Below are 16,500 nucleotides of genomic sequence, written 5' to 3'. Positions count from 1 at the left end.
AAGAATTTCCAAATAGTTATTCCCTGATATTACCAGGGTATAATTGATATTTTTGTATAAATTTATGTAATGTAAGAAGGTGACCCAGTTTCACTCTCTTCAAGATATGCAGGGTAGAAAAATATCATCATTATGCAAACCCTCTCTTAATAGGGAGTAACATCATCATTGTTAAAACACATATACTGACCATGTCTTACATTTATCATGTGGTCTTTGATATATTTTTTCTTGAATGCCTGTCAGAGGAGTAAAAATCTCTCTTTCTGTTGGTCACTTTCTGTCTTCCTATGAAGTCATTCTGGGAAGCAGAGCCAGAATCTGGGATTACTTATCCTTTCCATCCTCCTCACCTTGTTTTGACCCATTTTGCTCCCAAGCCACCCTCCTCTACCCAGCAGTCCAAACATCTTTGAATTAATTGAGCATAGTTGATGGACAGATTTTACCTGCACCGAGCTGGGCTTGTGCCAAAATGCTCATTTCCTGTGTCTCTTATTCCCATCTCTAGGGAGCAGTCCAACCTGGTCTCTGGAATGCTTTTTAAAGTGGCCTCCCTGCTTTTTAACATAAGAGGAGTAAGATTTCAGCTCCCCTGCTTGCCTGAGCTTCTTCTGACATTTATGAATAGAGCATTTATACAAATTTATCCCTCTGGGCTGCCTCTGTTGTGCACAGTGTGCTCACATGGAACAACAGGGAATATGAGGAGTGGATTCATATTCTTTCCTGTGCCTGCTCTTTTTTTTTATCTCCGGTCTTCTGCTTTCTTTATTTTCATCTTTTTAGTCTTCGCAGCACACTTTGGTTTTGTGATGATATTCCCTGTTCTTGTACTTGCAGGTGTGTCATTTTTACACCACCTTAATGTTTTTATCAAATACACCAGATTAATGCAGTGAATTTAGGATATGTTGCTTAAAAGTATTCAGATTTTTTTTTAAAGTGAGAGACGTCTAAATATATGTAAATATTGTGGGGGACCACTGGAGGGCTCCACTCACACCCAGTTCTCAGGAAGTGCTGTTGCTGTGTTTTGGAGGGAAAAATATTCAGTTGTGTGGTGATGAGTAATAAACCAGCAGTGTTAATCGAGAGCTCTCGTGTCGTCTGTGTTTACCTCCACATTGGTGACCCCTGACTCAAACATGCTGCAGTCCGATGGTGGCACCGACTCCGCTCTGGATGCATCAGCTGCCGTCAGCCCTCTGCCTCCGGCTGCAGCTACGTTTGCTGTAGCGCTCGAGCTGCCGGACTTTTGGCTTCACGATCCCCCATTGTGGTTCGTGCACGTGGAGGCTCAGTTCGCCCTTCGTGGCATCTCGGCTGACGACACGAAATATCACCATGTGGTGGCCTCTCTCGACCCGCTAGCCACCCGTCGTGCGTTGACTCTCCTCCGGGACCCACCCACCCGAGGGAAGTACGCCGCCCTTAAGGAGCTGCTTCTTCGGCGCTATGCCCTCTCCGACGCAGAGCGAGCCGAGAAGCTCCTCTCCCTCTCAGGCCTGGGTGGCGGTACAACTCTCGAACTGATGGAGCACATGCTATCCTTTCTCGGACCGGACGACGGGGGATTCCTCTTTGTCCACATCTTCCTCTTCGCCCAAGTCAGACGGTTGGCGGCGACCGTGTGGGGATTTTCGCCGCTTGAATAATGTCATGGAGAACGACCGTTACCCCATTCCCCACATCCAGGATTTTTCCGCCCACCTCGCCGGCACCTCAATTTTTTCTAAAATTGACTTGGTGCGGGGGTATTACCAGGTTCCCGTGCGCGCCGAAGACGTCCCCAAAACTGCCGTTATTACCCCTTTCGACCTGTTTGAACTTTTGCGCATGCCGTTCGGCCTGAAAGGCGCCGCCCAGACTTTTTAGCGGTTGATGGACTCTGTCTAGCGCGGGCTGCCTTTCGTCTTCATGTACCTTGACGATACATTGGTGGCCAGCTGTTCTGAGAGTCAGCACGCATCTGCATCAGGTTTTCCAGCGCTTGGCGGCACACGGCCTGATCGTCAACCCCTCCAAGTGCCAGTTCGGCTTGCCGGTTCTGGATTTCTTGGGCCACCGCATTTCCGCTGACGGTGTGGTTCCGTTGCCAGACAAGGTCCGGGCCGTCTCGGCTTTTCCGCGTCCCGCGTCCGTTAAAGCGCTGCAGGAGTTCTTGGGGATGGTCAATTTCTACAACCGCTTTCTCCCCAGAGCTGCGCACCTGCTGCAGCCTCTCTATGCTGCCTTGAAGGGTAAAACAGCTAAGGACCAGATTGATTGGCTCCCTGAACGCATCCAGGCATTTTCTGGGGCGAAGACCGCGCTGGCTAATGCCGCCCTGCTGGCTAATGCCGCCCTGCTGGCTAATGCCGCCCTGCTGGCTCACCCGTTTCCGTCGGCGGAGATTGCGTTGACCTCTGACGCGTCGGACGTGGCGACCTGTGTTAGAACAGCGGGTCTCCGGTATCTGGCAACTGCTCGCTTTTTTTAGTCGCACGCTTAGGGACAGTGAGCGCAAATATAGCGTTTTTGACAGGGAGTTGCTGGCCCTGCACCTCGCGACGTGGCATTTTCGTTTTTTTCTCGAGGGTCGGAGCTTCACCGCGTACGTCGATCATAAACCCTTGACATTCGCGATGTCCAAGGTCTCTGATCCATGGAGCGGGCGCCAGCAGCGCCAATTGGCTGCCATTTCCGAGTTCACAACTGACATTGAGCACGCGGCTGGTAAGTCCAACTGACTGTCTATCCCGCGTGCTGGTTTCTCCCGTTTATGTTGGCATAGACTTTGAGGCTTTGGCCGCTGACCAACAGGCCGACCCGGACGTCCAAGCCCTTCGGTCTGCGCAAACGGGCCTTGTACTGGAGGACAGACCTGTGTGGAACGGCGGGCCTAGCCTGTTTTGTGACGTTTCCACCAGCCGTCCACGCCCTGTAGTTCCCCTTTCGTGGCGTCGTCGCGTTTTTGACTCCGCACACGCCCTCTCTCATCCAGGCGTCCGGGCCTCGGTCAAGCTGGTCAGCTCTAGGTTTACGAAGGCCGGGCCTTCATAAATCGGTGAAAGACTGGGCTGCCGCGTGCATCCCATGCCAACGTGCTAAGATCCATAGGCACACACAGGCGCCCCTCGAATCTTTCCGCGTTCCAGGGAGGCGTTTTGATCATGTACATGTGGATCTGGTTGGTCCTCTGCCGCAGTCACAAGGTTTCACACACCTTTTGACTGTAGTGGACCGCACAACCTGCTGGCCCAAGGCAGTGCCTCTGGCATCCACTACAGCAGCAGCAGTGGCCAGGGCATTTTTGTCAACGTGGGTTTCGCGTTTCGGTCCCCCCGCCGACATCACCTCAGACAGAGGCCCCCAGTTCGTTTCCGAGCTTTGGTCTGCCATGGCTGACGGCCTGGGGGTCAAGGTCCACCGGACCACTGCGTACCACCCGCAGGCCAACGGGATGTGCGAACGTTTCCACCGGTCGCTTAAGGCCGCGTTCCGTGCTTCTCTCACAGATGGCAACTGGGTTGACCGCCTTCCATGGGTTTTACTGGGGTTGCGCTGTGCGGTTAAAGAAGGCCTCGGGGTTTCCTCGGTCAGCCCCTCCGGGTCCCCGGGGAATTCTTGCCCGAGAGCCCACCCCGTGCTTCGCTCCCTCTGTGCTCTCTCTCCGTCCCCCAAGAGACTCGTTTTCTCTTCCTGGCCCAGTGCACCATTGTGTGCCCGACACCTTTGTTCCGAGGTCGTTGGACTCTTCGCAGTTTGTGTTTGTCAGGCATGACGCTCATAGGCCTCCGCTGCGTCCACTGTATGACGGCCCCTTTAGGGTTATTCAACCGAGCCAGAAGCATTTCCTTTTGGATTTTGGGGGTCGGCAGGAGGCTGTTTCTATTGACAGACTTAAACCAGCATATGTGCTTCTGGATGATCAGGTGGTGCCGGCTCAGGCCCCCCGCCGTGGCCGCCCGCCTTCCACTGGACTGGACAACCCTGCTTCCTCTGGGAGCGCGCCCACCTGGCAGGGCCCGAGCTATCTTCAGCTTTTCCTGACCGCCCATGCCAGCCTGGCCCTCAGGCTCGTTTCCCCTCCGCCAGCTCTCCACCTCCACGGTTCAGCCGTTCTGGACGTTTAATTAAAGCAAGGGTTCTGGACTAGGGGGTGACCCTACTGGGTGTTCGGGGGGGGCATGTGTGGTGGACCACTGGAGGGCTCCACTCACACCCAGTTCTCAGGAAGTGTTGTTGCTGTGTTTTGGAGGGAAAAGTATTCAGTTGTGTGGTGATGAGTAATAAACCAGCAGTGTTAATCGAGAGCTCTCGTGTCGTCTGTGTTTACCTCCACAATATATGTCATTGACCTGTTCTCCCGAGGTCACTAGCTCCAAACTGGGCAAGCAAGAAACAAAAAATCCAAGAGTACTGAGGGTGAGTGATGTGTGAGATGAATATACCTATTTAAATTATGATTATGGAGGTATGCAGATCTAGGGGATTTGCATGTTCAGGCTTGTTTCACTGTCATAAGTAGTTACTCCTACAGCACGTGTGTGTGTGTGTGTGTGTGTGTGTGTGTGTGTGTGTGTGTTGTAGCGTTAGAAAGCGTTAGAAAAGAGAAAATTATGTGTGAAAATATCACTTATATTTGACTCAACACCTGCATTTTGTAAAAAAGTAAAATATTTGGAATTTATTTTGAAGAGTTTAACATCAAACAAGCCCGTTCTTTTCTGGTCCAGACACTGCTCTTCCTAATCCACTGTGCTCACTTCTGTTTACAAAATAGGCTGCATAGTTTGTCCATAAACTGTACCTAAAAGATGAACATAACATCTGTAACATAACAAAGCCTGTGAACTTTTGCCCACCCAAGCGGAGGAGTTCATGTGTCTTGGGGTCCAGTCCACGAGTAAAGGGGAGGGAGGAAGCAAGAGAGTCAGAAAATTCTTCTCTATTTTCGACTGAATTAGTATTGTAGACTCCAGGTAATGTCACAGTTCTCTTAACACTGTATGTTATGATATGTTTATAGGATGAGCACCTAACTGAGCATTTAGCTGCTTTGTTAATTGAATGCATACATCTGTGCATTTGGCCCCCTCGTCGGTTTTCTGCTAGTTAAACAGTGTAAATGCAACTGGTAGAGCCTTCCATGAGTGTAATCCCACACTCACAGCCTGTGCTTCTGTACAGTGCTCACAGAGAAGAATCGCTGAATTAGCAGAATTAGCAGAACGGGTGTAGCTGTCATTAAAGTGGTCTGGTATGATTCCTGCACTGTTACACACAAATGTTTAAAGGGTCCTGTTTCATACACTGTTTAGTCACTAACATTCTAACTGTATTTTACACTGAGTCTGAAGTCAGGTTGTAGGATGAAAGAAAAATATTAAGTCTTTTCTGCACAGTATATTGCAGAATCACAGTATAATGCAAAGAGGTCAGTGCTCCACGCTTGTTCACTGATATTTTTCAATTTTCCTTTTGAATAATGGAGAGAGCAGAGAACCCTGCAACCCCCCAATCCAGTGTGATTTGGGAGATTTTCCTCAACAGTTCGTAAAAGCTGCTTTGCTCTGCCCTCTGGAGAGCTTCTAACTCATCCAAAATGATGTCATCAGTGTGGCTTTTAGTGGACAGCTTTACTGTTCCATAATGCACTAAACAAAGCCTTTAAAAGAACACGAGTTAGAATCTATGGCGGTCCAGTGGGTTAAAAAAAACTAAAACAAAAAAACCCCCCATTATTCTTGTGAATAATCACAAGAATAAATTAAGGAAAAGCATTTAATTGAAGTGGAAATAGCAAATAATTTAAGAAATTGGCTAACTACCATACAGTATTTTATTATATTTATTAAACAACTTTATTTTATTACATATGGAAGGAATTGTCAGGGCTCTGTGTGCGGGCAGGCAGAGATGAGGATCCAAATGCAGGACTCGAACACAGAATTGAAACTCAAAAAACCTCAGCTTTATTGCTGGCAGAAAAACAAACATGGAGTGAGGATGGAACACTGAGACCAAGGACACACAGGCATAAATCTGAGGGTTTTTTGAGTTTCAATTCTGTGTTCGAGTCCTGCATTTGGATCCTCATCTCTGCCTGCCTGCACACAGAGCAAGACCGCTGGATCCATCTTGTGGTCGCGTCGTACTGTCAGGGCCGGGGAGAGCGACCTCACACGTGCCCTACGCCTGGTGGACTGGGTAACCCACACCTCCAATGCACGAGCGAAGGTTGTGGGGATAAATGCCGTTGAGGCTATCCTGGCCGGAAATCCTTATCTCCACCAGGTCCAGGGATTTACAGACTTAATCGCTGAGCTGCATAAAGCCCGGGAAGCGGTGCAAGCTCGGGAAGTAGCGGATTCTGCCCAGCAACAATGGACTATGACCACCACAAAGCATCCGTCTCAGATTCACCCACCGGAGGTTTCACGGCCCGACCCCCCAGAGGATTTTCCCTGCCTGTCGGAGCCGTCAGCGGTGGGGAGGAAACATTCGCGCCACCGGCGCTTCACCCCACAGCCGGATTCAGGGACTCCTGTGCAACCAGCTGTGGTGAGTTTTAAGGACGCTGGTGCTTCTGGGACTGTGTTTTCTGGGGCTGTTCATGGGGAGGGTAAAGACAGTACACGGTGTTTACCTACCTTCGTGGTAACTAACCTCTCACAAGTAACTGACTGTGTTTCATCCACTCCACCACCAACTCCAGTCTCACTTCAACCTGTACATCAGCCTTTAGCCAGTTCATTAGCCCAGCCTGCATCTATTCCATTAGCCCGGTCACCCGCTCCCTCCATACTGGACACTGTGTCTGTGCCACCCATTTTGAACCCCGTTCCTAGCACCCATTTTGAGCGGAGAGACAAACGCATTAAAACCACTCTAGTTTCTCAGAAACTGGCTAATTTAGAGACTGTTACTCGCCCCAGGGCCTCCCCAGAGGCTGGGTCTCAGCCCTCAGCAGACTCTGGACCCCTGGCGGTCAAGAAGCCTGCTGAGGACCGCACCCAGCCGTCGCTGCCTGAGCAGACTCAATGCTCTGTGCAGCTGCAGTCTGCCATGTGTTTGCCAGAGGCCCGTGTGCCTGCTGGTTCTGTTCTGTCCCTGCCAGAGGTCTCCGCACCTGCTGGTTCTGTTCTGTCTCTGCCAGAGGTCTCCGCACCTGCTGGTTCTGTTCTGTCTCTGCCAGAGGCCCGTGTGCCTCTGCCAGAGGTCTCCGCACCTGCTGGTTCTGTTCTGTCTCTGCCAGAGGCCCGTGTGCCTGCTGGTTCTGTTGCGTCCCTGCCAGAGGCCCGTGTGCCTGCTGGTTCTGTTCTGTGTGTGCCAGGGGCTCTGTTGGGTCTAAACTCAGACCCCGCTGTATCCAAGACTTATTCCCATGAAAGAAAAGCAAGGCAACAGTGTTCGATCGATTTCTTGCGCAAGGGAGGCCTCTCGTCTGTGACCAGCACGTTGAAATGACCACACTGGTGGCCTCCTCTCGCCGCCTTTTATTGACAAACTTCAAACAATAGTTTACAAAACACCTCCCCTTGCAACCCCCCTTTGGTTACAAAGACAAGGCACTGTATGTAAATGTATACACTGAGTGTGTGTGTGTTAGTCAAAGGGTCATAAAACCTAAAAGCAGGAACAACATCCTTGGTCATAAAGAGGGTAGTCTTCCCCCACACCCAATGTATGGTTTACCAAAGATAACACAGTGAAACCATACAAAGGGTAGGAAGCTCTACCAAACATCAAACAGATCTTCAAGTTAGGATGTATCTACAATAAAACCTCCCCCAGCACAGAGTGGCTGGAGAGGTGGTCAGGATCAAAGGAATGGCTTTGATCCTACTGCTTAAACTAAGACTATACAAATTTAAGAAACACAATGGCGACATTCAACAATTAGACTTAACATTTCCCTCCTTTTTGTCATTGTATACTTAAATTTCAACTTATGCACCCTTTGTTTGACAGTGTCAGTGTAGATTTCATTCATGCACAGTAAACTACATCCTATACATAAGCAAATCAGTATCAACAGTTCAAAAACAGGAATTAATATTTTCAAAAGAAGATGCCACCAAGGACCAGACGGTAACCAAGCTATCCAGCCTTGTGGCGGATCTACTCCTGTCGTGCAATTCATTATGTATTTCTTCAAGTACACAACTGAATGTCAAAGGTCAAACAAGAAGAATCATCATTCTCAAAAATCATATGTCTCTACAATCCAACTGTATACAGACATAGGTATTTAAACGCATCAGTTGACTTTATTGTTTGTCCATATGGCTCTCAGCTAACTTCAAAGCTGCAGCCTGGTCAACACCCTTCTTTATGACTCCTATCAACCCCCCAAATCTTTTCACTGTAGGCATCCTGTGGGGGTTAGAGTCAACTGGTGAATTATCTGCATTTACAACTCTTCTCCTGTCCTGTTGTCACCACAGAAAAAGCTTTGTAAAGGAAATTGGATCAAGCTGTTTTGATCTTCTTGGCTCAAAACCTCAAGTGTTCATGATGTAAATGTAGACAAAAGGCTTCTCTGTTTACATCCTTCTTGCAAAAGACAAAAGAATAAGTGATGTTGCCATGTTCCATGGTTAATCTCCAACTTGGGCTAATCCATTGTCCTTCGTACACATAGGCAATTGGCCTGTTTCCAGTTCGTTTAACTGTATAATGTCCTGCAACAAGTCATATTCTTTGAGTCAGACGAGCAGGTCTGTCTCACCAGAGCAGTTCACCTTCCCAGCTACTGGTGAATCAACCTTCCATTCAGGTTCAGAGCAGTTGAAAAGTTGGCAGTGTTCCTGGATGTGTTGCTAAAGCAACCAAACAAACTGTCTCGCTCTCAGTGATGCTACAGGGCCACAGTCCAGAAGAATGTGTAGCCAGTGGCATCACAAGCATAACCATTGGTCTCGTTGTTTATGTGAGCGGTTGTGTTCTTAAACTGCCACCAGTAGTTGTTGAAAACCCATGCGGGTACCTGGTGTGGTTCGCTCTGTCCCAGTGCGCTCCCTGTCATCCCACTCAGGGTCCACAGGCACAAGAAGATGCACAGCACATTCCCAGCCATTCTGATGAGTACCTGTGGCTCAGTTGGTTTCTTCACCGGATTGAGACGAGGGGCCCTGGAGGCTTTCCCCCCCCTTTGTTCCCGGTCTTCCTGCCACTTACTCCGAGCTGGCCTGGATGTGTGTCACCTTCTTGCAGTGCGCTTGATATATCCAAGTGTTCCTTCCAGCAATCTTCACTGCTGTGGTCGTCATCAGCAGCACCCGATATGGACCTTCCCACCATGGACTGGACCAGCACTTCCTCTCCATGGCCTTATCATCATCCAATCTCCAGACTTCAGGCTCTGCTCCTGCGAAGAAACAGAATCATCTGGCAGATCATTTGTTCTCATGACTACTTTACTTTTAAACATTTTCAAGCATCTAATCTGCTAATATGCTCTCTCTTCTGCTTTTCTATCATCACTACAGAAGACTGGAACTCTAACTCTAACTCTAAATCCTCTAACATGTGTAATCTCAAAGAGTCAGACCATTCTCTGTTGGAGTAATCCTCGTGTACTTATTCTATACAGTCTAACCATGTCCTGCCTGTCTTCCTAAATCCTAACTTTACTGTTCCATTAGTTCTCTCTGCAAAAAAGTTTTTTTTTTTTTTAAAGTATTTAATAATCCTAGAGTGAGTATAACGACTGCTCATCTCCCTCCTGTTTGAGACATGGTATAGCCAATGGCTCAAAATAGCAGCAGTCTTATACAAATTATTAGGCAGTACTGGTTTATCACACAGATAAAAAAATCATCCTGCAAGCTTGCTCCCTCTGTAAGTCACAACTATTGTCCTGCAGTAGGTGAGTGGGCCTGCATGTCTGCTAATGCTGTACTGATAAAAGGTTAACACCATGTTTAACTAAAGCTGCCTCTTTTGCGATCTTATCTGCAAAAACTTTCCCTAATGCAACCGGATCTTTCCCTCACATGTGTGCTGCACATTTACAAACGGCAATTCCACTGGTTAATAACGCTGCCTCCAGCAGATTTTGCAAGAGTTTGGTGTGTTCTGCAGGTTTCCCTGTTGAGGTTGTCATACCTCGTCTCACTCACTGCACTACAAAGAAATGTACAGTAGCAAATGTATACTGCCTATCAGTGTATATTGTCTCTCTACAGCTTTACACGCTTCCGTTAAAGCTAGCATCTCTGCTGCTCAAGCAAATATGAAACATGCTAGTTGTCCTACATAGATAACTCTCTCTCACTGTCAGCTACAGTAAAACGTGTTCTAGTCTGTCCCTCTGCTGTTGTAAAACTCAAATCATCAACAAACCAAACCTTTCCCTCAACGAGTGGCACATCTATTAAGTCATCCCTCAGCTTACACGTCTTCTCCTCGCGCTCTCTACACTCATGAGAAGTGCCCTCCTCCGTTGGCAAAAAGGGTTGGACAGATTCAGAATTCTGCACCACTTTATGGTAATATGTGTGGTTGTGAGAGTAACAGTAACATTAAAGACAAGTGTCTTGTAGGTGACAGAAATGTAAGTTTAGTCTGCAGTAGTAGACATCTACCTCGTGTGGAACTAACAATTGCAAAAGGTGAAATAAACTATTGAAACATTGTACAGCTTAAGCTGCTGCACATACTGATCTCACGCATGGAGGTAAAGCACGAGCAACTAGAGCTAATCTTTTAGGATAGTAAGTTACTGGCTTCACTTGTGGAAAAAGTGCTGTTAGTTATTTTACAGTCACCTTGCATTTGTGCTGTTCACAGAACCACAAGTCCATCGCTGGACCTCCTCTGCGCTGTCACTTTTTGGAGCTTGGCACGCTCCCTCAGGTTCCATTTTGTGGGCGATCCTCTCAGTCACTCCTTCTCATCATGGCATCTCACGACATCTACAAATTGAAAAAATGACACTCCTCTCGCCACACGGCTTTCGCCATGTGTCAACTCCCCAATGAGACATGTACAAGAGTGTTGCACAGTCTCCCTAAAACAATCTCCAGGGTTTGTCCCTTGGAGCAGCTTCACTCCAAGCTGTAACCCTGTGTAAAAACATTAATCAGCACTTAAATGTTCAGCTTGTTTAGCTCCCAGCTCCTGTATCACAGAAGACAAAGTCTTAAATTTAAAACAACTTCACATTCGCAACCAACTGTAGATCATAAGAGTAATAAAGTATTCAGCATCACAGAGACAAGTATCATTGCAGGTTTATTCTAAACTCATTAAACTCCTACGTTTTCCCATAATTTATTCCAAATTATTTAACATCTCAATGTTATTCCACATTGTAATCAGTGAACTTCACTTATAGGCCATCAAAGCCTCATCTGAACATGGATGCACCACTTGCATAGGTTTAATACTTGTAAATAAACAGCTAATCACACAAATCACTGCAACAATAATAGTAAACATTGTTTAATGTTACTTCTGGACCCCACCTCTTGACGCATGGACACTCTCATGCGTCAACTCACCAAACCTGGATCCCTGCCTTAAAAACTGGCTCCACCAGGAGCCTGCATACTCACCATCATGGCCTGGAAAACAAGATCTGGAAGTAAAATCAAACTTCACACTTATAAACAAGTATATCACAAGGGTAACAAGCATTCAGCATCAGCAAGACAAGTGTCATGTGCAGGTTTTCTCAAATCATTAAATCACTATTGTTACCATAATTCGCCTCAAACATGGATCATCCCATGTGCTCAGTTAACATTAATGTAATCGGTGACTTCCCTTAAGCAAAGTCACTCCACTCATATATTATTATGGGTCCAAAAGTGGCCAGCAAATGAGCCCATAATAAACTATTCCATAAATATCGTAATCTCTTATTTGTTTTACTCATGTCACTTGTCCACTTCTGCTGAATGCTACATGCACTCTTAAAGAAAACAAAACCTGAAATAAAGAAACAAACATCCACCAGTTGTTCTGCTAAAAACCACATCATCAAATCACATGAAAAACTGCAATGCTGTAAGAAAAAATGCAAATGTTAGCGCTGCGCAGGTGTGTACACACTTTCTCACAGTAACTTCTGTGAGTACCACAAGCCCATGAATAACACACCTCTGATAGATTCACAAACATAAAAATGGCATTTAAAAGGTTAAACCATCACGCAACCTCAGATGTTGCTATCATCTTTCTGCTCCTGTAACAGAGACACACACAGAGATACATCCACACCTTTGTCAAGCGGGGGTTGACTTCACACAATGGTGTTAAGTCAGTCAGTCAGTTCCCCATTTATTTTAAAATTCTTACTCATTCACTCAGTGATTCCTTCTTTAGCTAATTGTGGAAATTATCGTCGCATCCGTTTCCACGCTCAGCAAAACAACGTCATTTCAAAAAGAAAAATAATTTAGACTGGATTTCCTCGTTGAATCCTTTTGGACAGGAACTTGTTTCCTGATTGTCCCAAATAAGAGCCCATTTTAATTTTGGAGAAGCTCACTTTGCAACAGTTTTCTCGACGACGCTTCGATTCTAATCGTGCAGATCTGCTCAACAGAGATCATCAAACAAAACTTTCAGTGCACCATGAAAGTAACAAAATAAAAGAAAGAAAATAAAAGAAATCAAAGAAAATAATGGAAAGATAGGCCTTGTTTAAGTCATGACACGTGTTCTTCATGCCAGGGGGATAAATCGTAACAACCCAATTGGCAGGTTCAACTTTAGTAATAAAGACAAATCAAACAGCCAGTTTAATCTCAAACATTCATCCAATCAGCCATACACACAACATACAGCATAACCCTGTTGTCTTAGCACATAATAAGTTTTAGTTCTCATGTAACTAAATGTGTGCCATGGTAAAACTTCTTCACACACCAGAAACTCACAATCAGCTCACTCAACTCACTCATTTAAGACCTCTCATCAGCATTCTGTTTCCTCCTCTATGATGCAACCATCTGTCCTCCTATAATATTCAGTCCACTAGTCTATGTATCACTTTCATCTTACTAGTGACTTGGACAAGATGACAAACAGAATCTCATGCTTAAGATGCTGTCTGGTCTCATGAGTATCATTGTATGTGTATATGCATGTGGGGTTAGTATAGTTAATGCATTTTCAGTATGTTTTTGTGTTCATCTCTCACCACACTTCCATTATTCTCATCACTGCTTAAAACAACACACATCTCTCTCTGTTTTTTTTCTTTAACTGTACTTTTCTCCAAAACAGAAAATAGCATTACAGCTGTTTCAGACTGAGAAACACCAAACACTCTTCGTGCCATCATTCATCCACACAACTATTTTATTTCTTTTTGTCCACTGGGCAGGTGACCTGCAGAATCACGTCTGCCCCAGCTGGATACCTTTCACACACACCATGACGTCAGACACTCTCACACTCGCGGAATTGATCAGGAGAAAAACTTTCTTCATCTTTTCTGTCTCCTCTCTTGCCTAGTCTGTCTTGGACTCAATGCTGCTCCTAATATGCCTCTAATCTCTCCTCCACTTCTACCTCTGCTCTCTCACGCTCTTCTCTGACTCTACTTTCTGCTAACATTCTTGCTCTTCCTAATGCTTTTCTACGGTGTTGTTCTAGAGTAGTTGCAGTGGATTGAGCTGTAGTTTCATCCTCAGGTTTCACAACTACTGCTTGCAATATTGCTCTTTTAACATTCTGTGCTTCTCTCCTCTTCTGAGCCTGCTCCAGCCACAACTTAGCAACTGCTAACTGCAATTCCTTCCTCTGCTTCGCTTTACCTGTTTTACCTGCTACACTTACAGATATTCTTTCTACCAGCATTTTACACTTAACTTCCACTAATGTCCCTTCAAATCCACATTTCTTATACCAACAACCTACATACTGCGTGCTGCCTGGTAAAACTTTCTGCATAAATTTTACATCTCCTTCTAAGGCAGACTTACACATTTTATTCTCCATTACAAGACAACAATCAGCCACACTCACGCAGACCACGTCTGGCCCGCACACACACACAACATAGGCCTATCGCTTGCGTCTGCACGCACAGCTAGCGCTCTCTGTTGAAAACTCTCAAACGCCCCATATGGCGGAGAATTCAACCTTCGGACACTCTCCAACGCCCCAAATGGCGGAGATTCCGGACTCTGAACCTAGGTTCTCTCCACGCCCCAAATGGCGGAGAACTCTCTACGCCCCAAACGGCGGAGAAGCCTGCGTCTCTCTCACGCGGCTAGCGCGCTCCCGGACTCACGTTTAACGCACAGCCCGTAGCCGCTCTCTATTGTTTTGGGTCCACGTGCGCTCTCGTGACCAGCGCTCCCCGGGACTCAAACGTTTCACGCAGAATCACGGTGACGCGTTTCTAGGATCCCACATTCATTCACACGGTTATAGAGACGCTCTCTAAGGCCTTCTGTACTCACTGTTTGTTTACGTTCATGGGAAGAGTCTCTGGATCCCGTCAATCGTCATCCATCCCGAGGGGAGGTCAGGCGCAAACTTCCCGGCCTGGTGGCAAGCCAAAAACACCAGGGCTTTACGTCAATCATCCCAGACGTTGCGGTGGCGTCCTCTCCCTCTCCTCGGTGGATGCAATGTGTTAGGCTCCGGCTCGGAGGACCAAATAAATGTTGGGTCTAAACTCAGACCCCGCTGTATCCAAGACTTATTCCCATGAAAGAAAAGCAAGGCAACAGTGTTCGATCGATTTCTTGCGCAAGGGAGGCCTCTCGTCTGTGACCAGCACGTTGAAATGACCACACTGGTGGCCTCCTCTCGCCGCCTTTTATTGACAAACTTCAAACAATAGTTTACAAAACACCTCCCCTTGCAACCCCCCTTTGGTTACAAAGACAAGGCACTGTATGTAAATGTATACACTGAGTGTGTGTGTGTTAGTCAAAGGGTCATAAAACCTAAAAGCAGGAACAACATCCTTGGTCATAAAGAGGGTAGTCTTCCCCCACACCCAATGTATGGTTTACCAAAGATAACACAGTGAAACCATACAAAGGGTAGGAAGCTCTACCAAACATCAAACAGATCTTCAAGTTAGGATGTATCTACAATAAAACCTCCCCCAGCACAGAGTGGCTGGAGAGGTGGTCAGGATCAAAGGAATGGCTTTGATCCTACTGCTTAAACTAAGACTATACAAATTTAAGAAACACAATGGCGACATTCAACAATTAGACTTAACAGGCTCCAGTGCCCACTGGGTCTGAGACTGTTTTTGCTGGGGGGCCCGAGGAGCCCGTCCAGCCACCAGCTGCAGTCTCATCACCAGCTGCAGTCTCATCACCAGCTGCAGTCTCATCACCCTCGCCTGCTGCGGCCTCAGAGTCTTCGGCCTCGCCTGGTCCGGTTTCAGCATCTGCTTTGTCTTCATCCTCGTCGCCTGGTCCAGCCTCTGCTTCATCCTCGTCTGGTCCAGCCTCTGCTTCATCCTCGTCTGGTCCAGCCACTGCTTCATCCTCGTCTGGTCCAGCCTCCGTGTCTTCATCCTCGTCTGGTCCAGCCTCCGTGTCCTCATCAGCTTCATCTGGTCCAGCCTCCGCCTCGTCTGGTCCAGCCTCCGCTTCGCCTGGGGCTGCAGGGGCCACGCAGCCTTCAGGTCCCCTACTACCACCTCCACATCGTCGGTCATCTGCCAGGCCGCTTGTTGGGCATCTCCGCCACCGTGGACGCCCTCCTGAACGCCCTCCTGAACGCCGCCACTACCTTCCACGTGGCCGGCCTCCGGACTTGTTTCCACGCCGCTGTTGCCGTCCGCACGGTCGGCCCCCAGAGCTGTTTCCACGCCGCTGTTGCCGTCTGCACGGTCGGCCCCCAGAACTGTTTCCACACCACTGCCTACTGCGTGGCCGGCCTCCAGACCTGCCCCACTGCCGCTGCCTTTCACACGGTCGGCCCCCGGAACTGAACTGTTTTGGCCTCCGGGTCGGCCCCCTGACCTTGTCCGTCTGGGCCTTTTCGGACTGTGTCCCTCCGTCCTGGACCCCCACCGCCCGCCCTGGTCGGGTCGTTTTCTGTTTTTTGGTTCGTGGGGTTTTTTTTTGGTTTTGGTCCGTTTTTGTGTTTCTGTTAGGCTGTCTGGTGCCAGCCCTTGAGGGGGGGGTACTGTCATGGTCCTGAGTCTGAGGACTCAGTGTTTTGTGTTTCCTTATGCTTTTGTTCATTCCGAGTGTGTATTCTGTTGTGATTTTGCCATTTGTTAGGTTTCTGTTCTTTGCCTGCCTGCTCCCACTTCTCTGTGTTCCCTCTGTCTGTCCATGGTGTTATTGTGTCTGCTCATGAGTCTGCCTGTCATGTTCAGTGTCCTGTCTGATTCTCTGTGTCTGTTAGTTTCCTGTTTTATTCTGAAAGTTCATGTCTCATGTCAGTGTGTTCAGTTTTACCTCTCCCCTGTCTCGTTAGCCTTATTGCTCCCAGCTGTGTCTCCCTCCTGTGGCCCATTCCCTGATTACTCCCCGTGTATTTAAGCCCTGTGTTTTCCTGTGCTCTCTGTCGCGT

General features: G+C 47.5%; 1 protein-coding gene and 1 long non-coding RNA gene across 7 annotated transcripts in view; one reads left to right on the top strand and one right to left on the bottom strand.

Annotated features, from left to right (window-relative positions):
* Window positions 1-16,500, top strand: part of LOC309687369 (ubiquitin carboxyl-terminal hydrolase 2-like) — a 63,995-nt gene that overhangs the window by 30,602 nt on the left and 16,893 nt on the right. The window lies entirely within an intron of this gene.
* LOC309687371 lies at window positions 9,653-15,184 on the bottom strand. 2 transcript variants are annotated; one of them, XR_014270727.1, is made up of 2 exons: window positions 14,412-15,184; window positions 9,653-11,572 (listed from the first exon to the last, which is right to left on the bottom strand). It is a non-coding gene; the product is annotated as an uncharacterized lncRNA (long non-coding RNA). The 2 variants fall into 2 exon arrangements; XR_014270728.1 differs by having other exon boundaries at window positions 9,653-11,558.

This window comes from Aulonocara stuartgranti, assembly GCF_965226115.1.
Source record: "Aulonocara stuartgranti genome assembly, chromosome: 14".
Taxonomy (NCBI): Eukaryota; Metazoa; Chordata; class Actinopteri; order Cichliformes; family Cichlidae; genus Aulonocara; species Aulonocara stuartgranti.
This window is presented reverse-complemented; position numbering and strand designations above follow the sequence as displayed.